The sequence below is a fragment of the Euprymna scolopes genome, chromosome 46 (assembly GCF_053919585.1).
Source record: "Euprymna scolopes isolate OS-2025 chromosome 46, ASM5391958v1, whole genome shotgun sequence".
In the NCBI taxonomy this organism is placed as follows: domain Eukaryota; kingdom Metazoa; phylum Mollusca; class Cephalopoda; order Sepiida; family Sepiolidae; genus Euprymna; species Euprymna scolopes.
Window position 1 is genome coordinate 199,568,016 of NC_136527.1, and position 12,367 is coordinate 199,580,382.

Here is a 12,367-nt window from a genome sequence, read left to right on the forward strand (position 1 = left end):
CAATTAGAAGAAACTTAATGTAGAAAAAATATTACCTCCTAAAAAATTAAAATATACTTTTTTTTTTATATTACCTTTTAAAAAATATCCGCAAAAAGGAACTAAAAAAAAAATTAAATATACTGTTTTTTTGGATCAAGTAAAGAATAGATACCCTGTAACAGACGCCGCCGCCTGGCGGTGACAAGCGCACAATTCAACTAACACCGGTGATTCGACCTTGACATTGGCACAAGCACATGGCATCGGGTCTTTGTAAACACGTCAAATAGCAAACATGCTCGAATATTCGCCAACAATTTTTTTTTTAATATATTTACAAAACTTTTGAAGATTTAAATGAAAAAATATATATTTACAAAACATTTTTTTTAAGTAAGTAACAAAACGAACGTATTTAATAAATAAAAGATATTTAAATAAATGGGTGTATTTCTGTGTCGGATTTTTTCGATCAAGATTGAATTTTATGTACCGTGTGTTTTTTTTGGGGGGACGGAGGGGGGTCTGTATGCGTTTTTAAGACAATTCAATATTTATTTAATTATTCTTTAAAACATTTCAGCGACAATTAATATATTTTTAAAATAATATTTTTAAATATAAACTTTTGACGAATATTCGCGAGCAAGATTTTTTTTTAAATAAAAGATATTTAAATAAATGAGTATCTTTCTGAGTGCGTTTTTATTTAATAAAAATAAAAATTATAAAAAGATTTGGTACTGGTCGCGATTTGAGTTCCTTGCCGAACACCATAAAAAAACACTGACTTCTCCCTACGCATGAGCAAAGGACATTTATCGCCTTTGTTTTTTTATCACTTTTATCGACCTTTTCTTTTTTTAAATAGCATTTTATTTTTAAATGGACGTTTTTACTGTTTATGAATATTAAAAGAAAAATAATTACTAAACATTTATTAATTAAAAAAATGGGTGCTAGTGCACTTATGATCCGCGCTATAGTTTAAATCGTATTTCTAAGTTTAATTAAAGTTTCATGTTTTTTTTATTCAATTGTAAGGTTAAGCCATTCTTAACATGGGGAGGGTGTTTTGTACCTATTCTCTACTTTAACCTTACAATTGAATAAAAAAAAAACATTAAACTTTAATTAAACTTAGAAATACGATTTAAACTATAGCGTGGATCATAATTATTTCTCCTTCACTAACCACCGCGCACTTTAAATATATATTGAATTGTATTAAAACGTACACAGCAAAAAAAATGTCCAAAACCGTATAGAATGAACTTTTTTTTAATAAGTTTTATTCAGTCTTTATTTGAACTTAATGGACTGGGTTTTTTTAAATTTAGTTTTGTATTTATTGACTGTTTTATTCTTTTTATCAAACAAAAATAGAACTTTTATAATGAAATATATATTATGGACTATTTTTCAAACATCGAAATTTTAAAATTAAAGTTTTATTTAAAAAAAAAAGACGAGGTGTTTTGTTTTTTCGAGATATTTTTTCGCTATTCATCACTTTTAAATTTTATTCAACAATGAAATGATAAAAAACACATTTTGTTAAATATATTAAAAAAAATATTATAAAATATCTATAAAGTCTATTTTTATGTCTATAAAAGTTTGTTGAAAGTTCAAATAAAGTTTATAATTTAATTGAAAACAAAACACCTCGTCTTTTTTTTAAAATAAAACTAACTTTAATTTTAAAATTTCGATGTTTGAAAAACAGTCCATAATATATATATATGTCATTATAAAAGTTCTATTTTTGTTTGATAAAAAGAATACAACAGTTATTAAAAAGTTCTGTAAATATATTAAAAACGCACCAGACAGACACTGATCTATTTGAATATCTTTTATTTTTTAAAAATCTTGCTAGCGAATATTCGTCAAAATTTAATATTTAAAAATATTATTTTAAAAAATATATTAATTGCTGCTGAAGGTAATGTTTTAAAGAATAATTAAACTCTGGAATTCCATCCCAGGCCACTGCTTAGTGCTTCCCCAACTGTACTGACATGCAGAAGTTCAAGTGTAACGTGAACCGACATCTTGCTGCCCAAATCCCAACATAGTACCCCAGTAGTTGTTGCCCCTGATAGTATCCCCCTACACCAAAGTGGCAATGCGCCTTGTTTGGGGTGAAAATGTAATAAAAAAAATAATAAATTGTCTTAAAAACGCATATAGAACCCCCCCCCCCCAAAAAAAAACACGGTACATAAATATTAATCTGAGTCGAAAAATCCGAAACAGAAAGACACCCATTTATTTAAATATTTTTTTATTTAAATACGTTCGTTTTGTTACTTACTTAAAAAAAAATGTTTTGTAAATATATATTTTTCTTTTAAATCTTCAAAAGTTTTGTAAATATATTAAAGAAAAAATTGTTGGTGAATATTCGAGCATGTTTGCTATTTGACGTGTTTACAAACAACCGACCCCATGTGCTTGTGCCAATTTCAAGGTCGAATCACCAGTGTTAGTTGAATTGTGCGCTTGTCACCGCCAGGCGGCGTCGTCTGCTATAGGGTATCTATTCTTTACTTGATCCGAACATTTTTACATCAGGAACGAAATAATGATTACACCGTGTTAGTTACGGTCACCTTAATGCGTTGTGAGGTTAGCTATTTTACGTGTCATTTAAAAAAATAATAATAATTTCGTGTTTAAATTGTGATTTTCATTTAGTAATTATAGTTTTCGTTTTTTATTTGTTTTTTGCTTTTTTTAATGTCTCCATATATTTTATGTATTAATGAATTGAACACACAAACAGATTTTGTTTTCTTAACTAAAGAAATCCCAACAAATCAGCGTCAATTCGTTTGCTGAACAGAAAATCATTTCGTTTTTTTTTTGCTGTTTTTTTTTTCGTATTGAATTTCCTGGAATACTGAAGTAACGAACATTTTTACAGGAGGAGTTTGTGAGTTTAGCTATTTTACTTGTCATTTAAAATAATAATAATAATAATAATAATTTCGTATTTAAATTGTGATTTTCATCTAGTAATTATAGTTTTCATTTTTTTTAATGTCTCCATATATTTTATGTATTAATGAATTGAACACACAAACAGATTTTTTTTTAACTAAAGAAATCGCAACAAACCAGCATCAATATTTTATTCGTTTGTTGAACAGAAAGTCATTTCGTTTTTTTTTTTTTTGCTGGTTTTTTTTTTCGTATTGAATTTCCTGGAATGAAAGTTAATTTTTTTTTTGCACTTTGTCTTTTTGATTGTGTTTTCACATTTTTTCTTTTAAATTCGAAATATTTGAATCAATTATTTATTACATTTCAGGTATTTTACATTATAGACCCAAACAAAAACCGACAAAAAATATATTTAACAAATGTAAGGAAATTTACTTTTCTACCTACATGAATAAGCATTTTGTGTTTTGACTTATTTTGAAGCGCGTATTTACTTTGAAACAAAACTAATGTCGAGTCATGTTAGAATAAGAGGAAAAAATGACAGACATAATACTATCATCTGGGGAGTAGCATTAGCAATATATATATATATATATATATATATATATATATATATATATATATATATATTAGGCACCGCCAAAAAATGGCCGAAAAATGAAGTTGTTGTTTTTTAAAACTAAATTACATTTATTAAAATCCATTATTTCTGAGTAACTTTTTTTTTTCCAGAAAGATAAACCCTGAATTTTATCATATAGAAAACAGAATAATGTAAAACTTTTTCTACTATTTTTAATTAAATTTTAAATGTTAAAATTTCCCAAAAAGTTAACAATTGACATTTTTTCTTGCACAAAAAAACGTACATAAATATTAAAAAAAAAGGTTTTTGAAATAATTTATTTATTTGTTGTCTAACTAAGATTTAGGATGATTTTCTATGAGAATATGCAAAAATATTATAATACAAGTACCTGGATTTCAAATAATTCCACTTATTCATATAGGCAACCAGTTACTTCGCGTCGATCTAGAGTCTAGATCGACAATGTTTACGTTTGTAGTTGATAAAAAGCAAACTATGGAAGACCAAACAGGCCAAAAAAAAACTTATTTTTCAGTGACGAAAATTTCAATGTATTATTAATTATTAAGTATTGATCTGATAATTACCTGAATATTGGTAGATTAAAAAAACGGTCCGTCAAAAAGTACTTACCTCCCCACCCAGTTTTGGCGGTGCCTAATATATATATATATATGTGAACATAGAGGACAACAGGCTACATTTCTGGATTTAGATATAAAAATAAGTAATATAAATCTATTTTGGGTAGTAAATAATTCCAAACTAGTGAAAGAAAAATTAGATAAAATAAATTCCAGAATAAAAGCAAAATCTATAGCTACTTATGATTTTAGTACGCTATATACTAAAATTCCGCATGAAAAACTTATAAAAGAATTAAATGATACTGTAGATTTAGCTTTTCAAGGTGGAAAAGGTAAATATATAGACTTTTCAAACTCTAAAGCTTTCTGGTGTAAAAATAAAAATAGCAAAACTAGTGTTTCTAAAGGTATTTTAAAAATACTTGTAAGTCATCTTATTAAAGAATGCTATTTTCAAATAGGAAATAAAATATTACTCCAAACGATAGGTATCCCAATGGGATTGGATCCTGCACCATTTTGGGCAAATTTGTATTTACATAGACTCGAGTATATATATATGTCATCATTATTAAAAACAGATATATCTAAAACATATAACTTTCATGGGTGTAGGAGATTTATAGATGACCTTATATGCATAAACGATAATGATGAATTCGAAAAAAATAAGCATCTTATATATCCAAACGAACTAAAATTGAATTGTGAACATAGAGGACAACAGGCTACATTTCTGGATTTAGATATAAAAATTGAGGATGGGATTTTTCTTTATAAAATATTTGATAAAAGAAACGCATTCCCCTTTAAAATAGTACATATGCCCCATAAAGATAGCACCTGCCCTGTTTTTGTATTTTATGGAACCATTATGTCAGAGTTTTTGAGAATAGCTCGCGTTACTCTAAAATTAACAGATTTTATACCACCAGTTTCTAGCTTAGTAATAAGGATGATAAAACAAGGTGGAGATAAAAATAAAATATTTAAACAGTTAAATAAAGCATTTGTTCGTTATCCTGATGCTTTTGAATCGTTTAAGATAAACCAGACTATATTAATAAAGGAAATCCAAAACTATATTAGCAATGTATAAAATGTATTTATAATTACATATAATAAATTTATAGATAAAAAAAATGTGTATATGTAAAAATAAAATATTTTTAACCTTTATATATATAATTTTAAATAAATAAAAATGTAAATATACAAACTACTAATTATAGTGGGGGTGATAAGTAGTTAAATGGATTAATCCAAATCTTATAAATACAAGACTGATAAATTAAAAAATGTATCCATTTCAAATGGATAGTACCAGTCAAGGATCCGTCACTTGACACTCAGAAAAACAGGTGAGGGGCCGGAGACCAGCCCAGCACCTGTTGGACTGAGGTACACCGCCTGGGTAATACCTAGGAGGTCCACCCTCCCAGGCCTTGCCACCGGGCTTTCCGGTGGGGCAAGTTTATTGCTTGTTGCCTGAGGCGCCCCGACCGGGGAATGCCGACGGGGTTACTCAGGCAATTTTTAAAATTGCAGGAGTGCCCCTCCTTTAGGGGAGCCTGCTGGGTTACCACTTTCCGGCCTTGTGCCACATTTTGCTGAGTGGACAGCAAATAAATATAATCCATTTCAAATGGATAGTACCAGTCAAGGATCCGTCACTTGACACTCAGCCCAAGAGGTGAGGGGCCGGAGACCGGCCCAGCACCTGTTGGACTGAGGTACACCGCCTGGGTAATACCTAGGAGGTCCACCCTCCCAGGCCTTGCCACCAGGCTTTCCGGTGGGGCAAGTTTATTGCTTGCTGCCTGAGGCGCCCCGACCGGGGAATGCCGACGGGGTTACTCAGGCAATTTTTAAAATTGCAGGAGTGCCCCTCCTTTAGGGGAGCCTGCTGGGTTACCACTTTCCGGCCTTGTGCCACATTTTGCTGAGTGGACAGCAAATAAATATAATCCATTTTAAATGTGGAAATTGATGAATCGCACAGGTAAGAAATTCATTTTTATACTATGAAAAGGTTAGTAATTGCAATTAAGAATAGGAAATTGGATCAAATTTTTGTAACATGTCTTCTTCCTAAGATTAAGGGTGGTGGTGTTTGATCAACACTGCTGGGGAGCCATGATGTAATATACTGTTTTGTTTTTAAATCCCCGAAACAGTGTTTCATGGTAAACAACTGATGATCCCTTGAAAAAATAAAAAATAAAATTGGTATTATAGTAAATTTGAGAGAGTTGATGCAGTGATTGCAGGTGATTAAATGACTTACTGACTAGATTTTTTTTTTAACGAATGATAAAAAGTAAATTTTTGTATGGTTTCAAATGTTAAAAACTTCAAAGACTATATATATATATATATATATATATATATATATATATATATATATATATAATGTGTGTGTATGTTGCAAAATACCCACAATTTCATTTCTGGCAAGTTGGATGACCGGATTAAAAAATCCGATTAGAAAAAAACAAAACATCTAAAACTATGTGGTTTATATTTGACTACAACTATCGTTTCATTTTAATATAGCTTATATCATTTATAAGAAAACAAAAAAACATTATACGTTCTCTTCTCACACCAAAAAAATAAGATTCTATTTTTTGTGGTAGATTACAAAGATATTTGCAATTAAAAAAAATAATTAAAAATTCGTTTAAGTTTTTTGAAATAAGAAATATTTTTTCGAAATAAAATAATGTTATTTACTATCTCACCTATTGCGTTTTTAGAGGGGGGTCAATTTCTTATGCAAATTCAACGTCACATAATTAACCACTTGCAGGCTAATAATCAGAAAATGTAGTTCTTTTACCATTCTCGATGTTTTTCAGAAAAGAAAAAAGTTGAAAGATGACGGGAAATGTATATATATATATATATATATATATACATATATATGTATATATATATAAATGATTATTATTGTTATTATTATTATTATTATTATTACTATTACTATTCTTCTTATTATTATTATATATAAGCGCTTATTTTTGATATATATATGTGTATATATATATATATATATATATATATATATATATATATATATATATATATAGGCGCTTTTAATACTGAGCTGTTCGATTTTGTTTTCGTCTCATTCCTACGTCCATTTATTTGTAAAATAATGTGTGAAATATATCATCATCATCATCATCATCATCATTACCTACAGCAGAATTGTGAGTCTTATGAACAAACACTTTATTTTTTTTTTTTAAAAGTCCAGCCGATTTAAATGCTGTTGGCTGTAGTTTTCGTATGATTTCGACGTCCATTCATTTGTAAAGTTGCACAAACACTTTAATGAGTGACAGTTTCTTCTACAAATTGTTTGTATTGGATTCTTTTTTTATTTTTTTATTCATGTCAAACTCATTTAATTGTATCCATCACCATCATCGTCGTCCTGATCATTGAGGATTTTTTACTTTTGGAACAATCCTTCGTGTGTATTTTACATGTATGTGTACGTGTGTATATGCATATGTATGTAATGCGTATATGTGTGCCACAATATGAGTATATTTGCATGTGTGTGTACATGCGTATGTATTATTGTGTGCACATGAACGTATGCATGTGATTATTTGAATATTTATGTGGGGTGGAGAGGGATCCTGTAAGCCATGGCGAAGGTAACCCCTCAAGGAGAAGCACATCTCTGATTAAAAAAAAACATACAGTTTCAGTGTGAACAGGTATTGTATAATAAATTATGGGGTTTATCTATGTTTATTACTTTCATCATATTTTGCTTTGGTTTTGATACCCCCAAATTCCTTTTCATAACCTATCATACTTTCATAAATCAGAGGCCATTTTCTGTAGTCAACGGCGGGTACTTTTGCTAGTATATATATATATATATATATATATATATATATATATATATATATATATATAGAGAGAGAGAGAGAGAGAGAGAGAGAGATTCATGTTAACGAGTTTCTATGGATAAAAATAAAGAAATATGTCATTGACTCTAACCAAAATATATGTATAGATTTGTTCTGTTTATGATTTTAAAGAAAAAAATTATTTAGATTTTATGAATTATATCAAATATTACTTATTCTTACAAACAACTTTATTAACTTGTTGTGTTGCACGTCTGTTATTATTGCAAAATAAACCAAGTAATATTCAAAATATTTTTAAAAATGAATGAAAATACAAATAAAATATATTTGTAATTTTATTTGCAGATGTTCCTGCTCGTATTGATTTTCTTTTTATTCACAGATGTTCCTGTACAAACGAAATTGTTGAATTTGAATTGATTATCTTTTTATTACATATTACTTGTGAAATTTGTGAATATTTATCTTCTATAAACATCCTTAGTCTCAATGCTAAATAATTCCATTTACAATTTACACAAAAAAATGATATTGTCACAGATTTTCATAAAAATGAAAATCACAATCCAATCTTTCTCTCAGCAAGGTCTTTTTCCGTTGCCCGGGCACACAGGCGATAATTAAAGAATACATGAAACTAAATCTGCCCGGCTTCCCCAGCATTTTGAGTCTTGACTTCCCCCCTGGGGAGCCCAATCACGTCCTGGGACTGTTCTGTCACACGCACACACATACACACACACGCGTATATATATATATATATATATATATATATATATATATATATATATAGAGAGAGAGAGAGAGAGAGGCACGTTAACAAGTTTCCATGAATAAAAATAAAGAAATATGTAATTCACTCTAATCAAAATATGAATAGATTTGTTCTGTTTATGATTGTAAGGAATACATTTTATTTAGATTTTATAAATTATATCAAATAATATTACTCATTCTTACGAAAACCTTTATAGATTTGTTCTGTGTTGAACGTCTCTTATTATTGTTAGGAGTAGAATTAATTTAAAGGTTAAAAATTAAATCAAGTAATATTTAAAATATTTTTTAATGAATGAAAATACATAAAATAAAACATTTCTATTTGCAGATGTTCCTGCACGAACGAAATTGCTGAATTTGACTTGATTATCATTTTATTATATATATTTACTTGTGACAAGATGTTTTCTTGTAATATATGTGAGTATACTTGTGTTGTTAAATCAACGTTAGTTACACATATGAGAACTCACATCGGGGAGGATCTATATTCCTGTGAAATTTGTGAATATTCGTCTTCTGACAATTCAAATTTATTGAAACATATAAGAACTCATGAAAAAATACATTCTTGTAATATATGTGAATATTCATGTCCTAATAAATATACATTATTAAAACATATGAGAACTCACACTGGCGAAAAACCATTTTCTTGTCAAAAATGTGAATATTCTTGTTCTGATGAATCAAATTTACTGAAACATATGAGAACTCACGCAGAGAAAAAAACATATTCTTGTGAATTTTGTGTATATTCTTCTGATCGAAAATCAGACTTACGGAGACATATTAGAACTCATACTGGGGAAAAGCCACACTCATGTGGTGTGTGCGGATTTTCCTATTCTGAAAAATATAAACTAGTGCGACATATGAGAACACACACTATGGAACAACCACATTCTTGCAAAATATGTGAATATTCTTGTACTAAAAATTATAAATTATTACAACATATGAGAACTCACACTGGTGAAAAACCATACTCTTGTAATATATGTACATATTCTTGTTCTGATAAATCAAATTTAGTAAAACATATGAAAACTCACACGGGGGAAAACCACATTCTTGTAAAATATGTAAATATTCTTTTACTGAAAAATATGCATTAATGCGACATATGAGAACTCACACTGGAGAAAGGCCATATTCTTGTAAAATATGTAAATATTCCTTTTCTGATAAATCAAATTTAGTAAAACATATGAGAACTCACACTGGGAAAAAGCGACATTCTTGTAAAATTTGTGAATATTCTTGCTCTGAAAAATATTCATTAGTGCGACATATGAGAACTCACACTTTAGAAAAGCCACAAACATAACAAATATGTGATTACTTCAACAACATGGAGCATTAAATAATGGGGAAAGAATTCAGCATTAAATAACGGAAAATGGTTGCTGAAACGTAAACAATGAAACCAACACATTGTAAAAACATTTCGTCAGAAACACGCATTACATTCAAATATAAATTCCAAAAAGCTTAAAATCCCATCATGTGTGTGAAATTTCTGAAGACATCATGACCTTGAAGCATCAAAACCTTTTTAAAATACCAGATTCAACATTACCCTACACTGATATACTTACAACAAACAACGAAACCGAACTCCATGAATAAAATGGCAAAACTTTAAGGATCAAAAGTTTTCCAAAATTACTGCATTCAACATTATGTGTTCATATGTCGTAAAATAATCATATTAAATGCCATGGATAAAACTTTTGAAGATATAAAGAACTTCCTAGATTGTCTGTTAAATCTTGTTAAGTAAACGAAAAAGTGTATCTTCTGTATGTGGACTCTGTTTCCATTCACTGCAACAAATTAGATCCGTTAATTTTCACCAACGTCAAACTCATTGACTTTTTGTACACAAACACGCATCAAAGAATATAATATTCGCTATTCAGAGTTGATCCATTCTACAATTTCACCAACGGTAACCTCATTGACTGCTTTAAAACTGACTTTTTGCCTTCTTTTTTAAATTTGGTTTTAATTTTTTCTTTCATTTATTCTTTTTTACTCAGAGTAATCACGTTAAAAAATAAAATTATTTTTCCACACTGATTTCTTTTATGTATTATTAAGAATGAAGGCAGCAGGAAAATTTGACCTTTAAGGTTCTCGAGGTCATATTTTGCTTCGATTACGACGGAGAACAGAATAAAAAAGTTCGAGTTAAATGACGCGAAAAGAACGTCTAAGAATATTTCAGGGAGCGCGTTATATTCAGGACGTCATTAAAATTATTTTCTCGATTGGATTATAGCGGAAATGTGCATCGTTTGCGAGAAAAATCGAAATGTTTGTGAAAATAGTAGTCCGTTGGTATCGTCAAAATTTTAACAGACATCGTTGTTCAAAGATACGCTTCGTTCTAAAAAATGTGAAGAAGATAATAATGTCTATTTTTTATATGTGTGTGAATATAGATAAAATTTATTGTTCTCTTTTTATTATTATTATCATTATTATTATTATTATTATTTAGGCTGCGACGAAAAACATTTTTTTTTAGATTATTTGTTTACATTTATCTGTCCACTAGTAGTAAGAAAAATAGATGGCGGACAATAGATAATTGACGTACGTGTGTTTAGACATAACATTGAAAATGCAACGAAAAAGTTTGTTCTCCTTTTTTGGGAGGGGATTGTGTTTTTGTTTTTTTTTTCTTTCTTTTTGGAGTATATTTCGCTGATTATTTAACGATATAACGGCATATTACATTCGCGACATAACGTTTTTAAAATGTTTTTGGAAAGTTGATTGTTAAGCTTTTATGAGAATGTTCGTTAAGTCACCATTTTGAAAAAAATCACGGCGGGGTCACCAGATGTTGGGGACAGGACGGTCTGCTGCGTGATAGACGATCCCGTCCCCATGTATATAATGGTGCATGTATTTAATGGTAGAGGAATTGAAAAGACGAAAGGTCGCATAATGAGAACGACAATATACCGTTATATATCAACGACACAAATACAATTCATTTGCATAAATATACAGGGACGAAAGATAGAAAGATAAGTAACGTTACTTGCGGTTGACTGGCTAGTCAGGACGCGGTGGTGACTCATGGCCCCACCAGAGCGGTTTCTGTCATATCTTGACTGGTTGAGCGTTCAGCAGAAAAGAGGGTGAAATATGAGAAACAGGAAGTGACGTAGCTAGGTCGGTCTTCTGAGTTAAAGGGCGACAATCGAGTAAGGCTGAGAGTTTTCAACTCCCACAACTTTATTTTTAAAGTAGTTTATTTGACTGTGGAGTGGAGAGCTCTGGGCACGTTTTCATGACGAAACGTTTATGAATCGGGAGAGAGAACTATAAAATAAAAGTATAGTACCTGTTTCTGATTAATGTATTCATAGTAACCATGTTTCGCATTATAATTATCACGTCAATTTAAAGACAAGCTTTTCATGTTGACATTTGTTATAATTCAGATGAGTCTCAGGAGTTGCATTATATCGTAATTTTGCCATCAAAGGGACATTATCCCCAAAAGAGTTACCTGCCCTTTAAACGATATATTAAAAGGCAAAAAAAAATGTGATTTA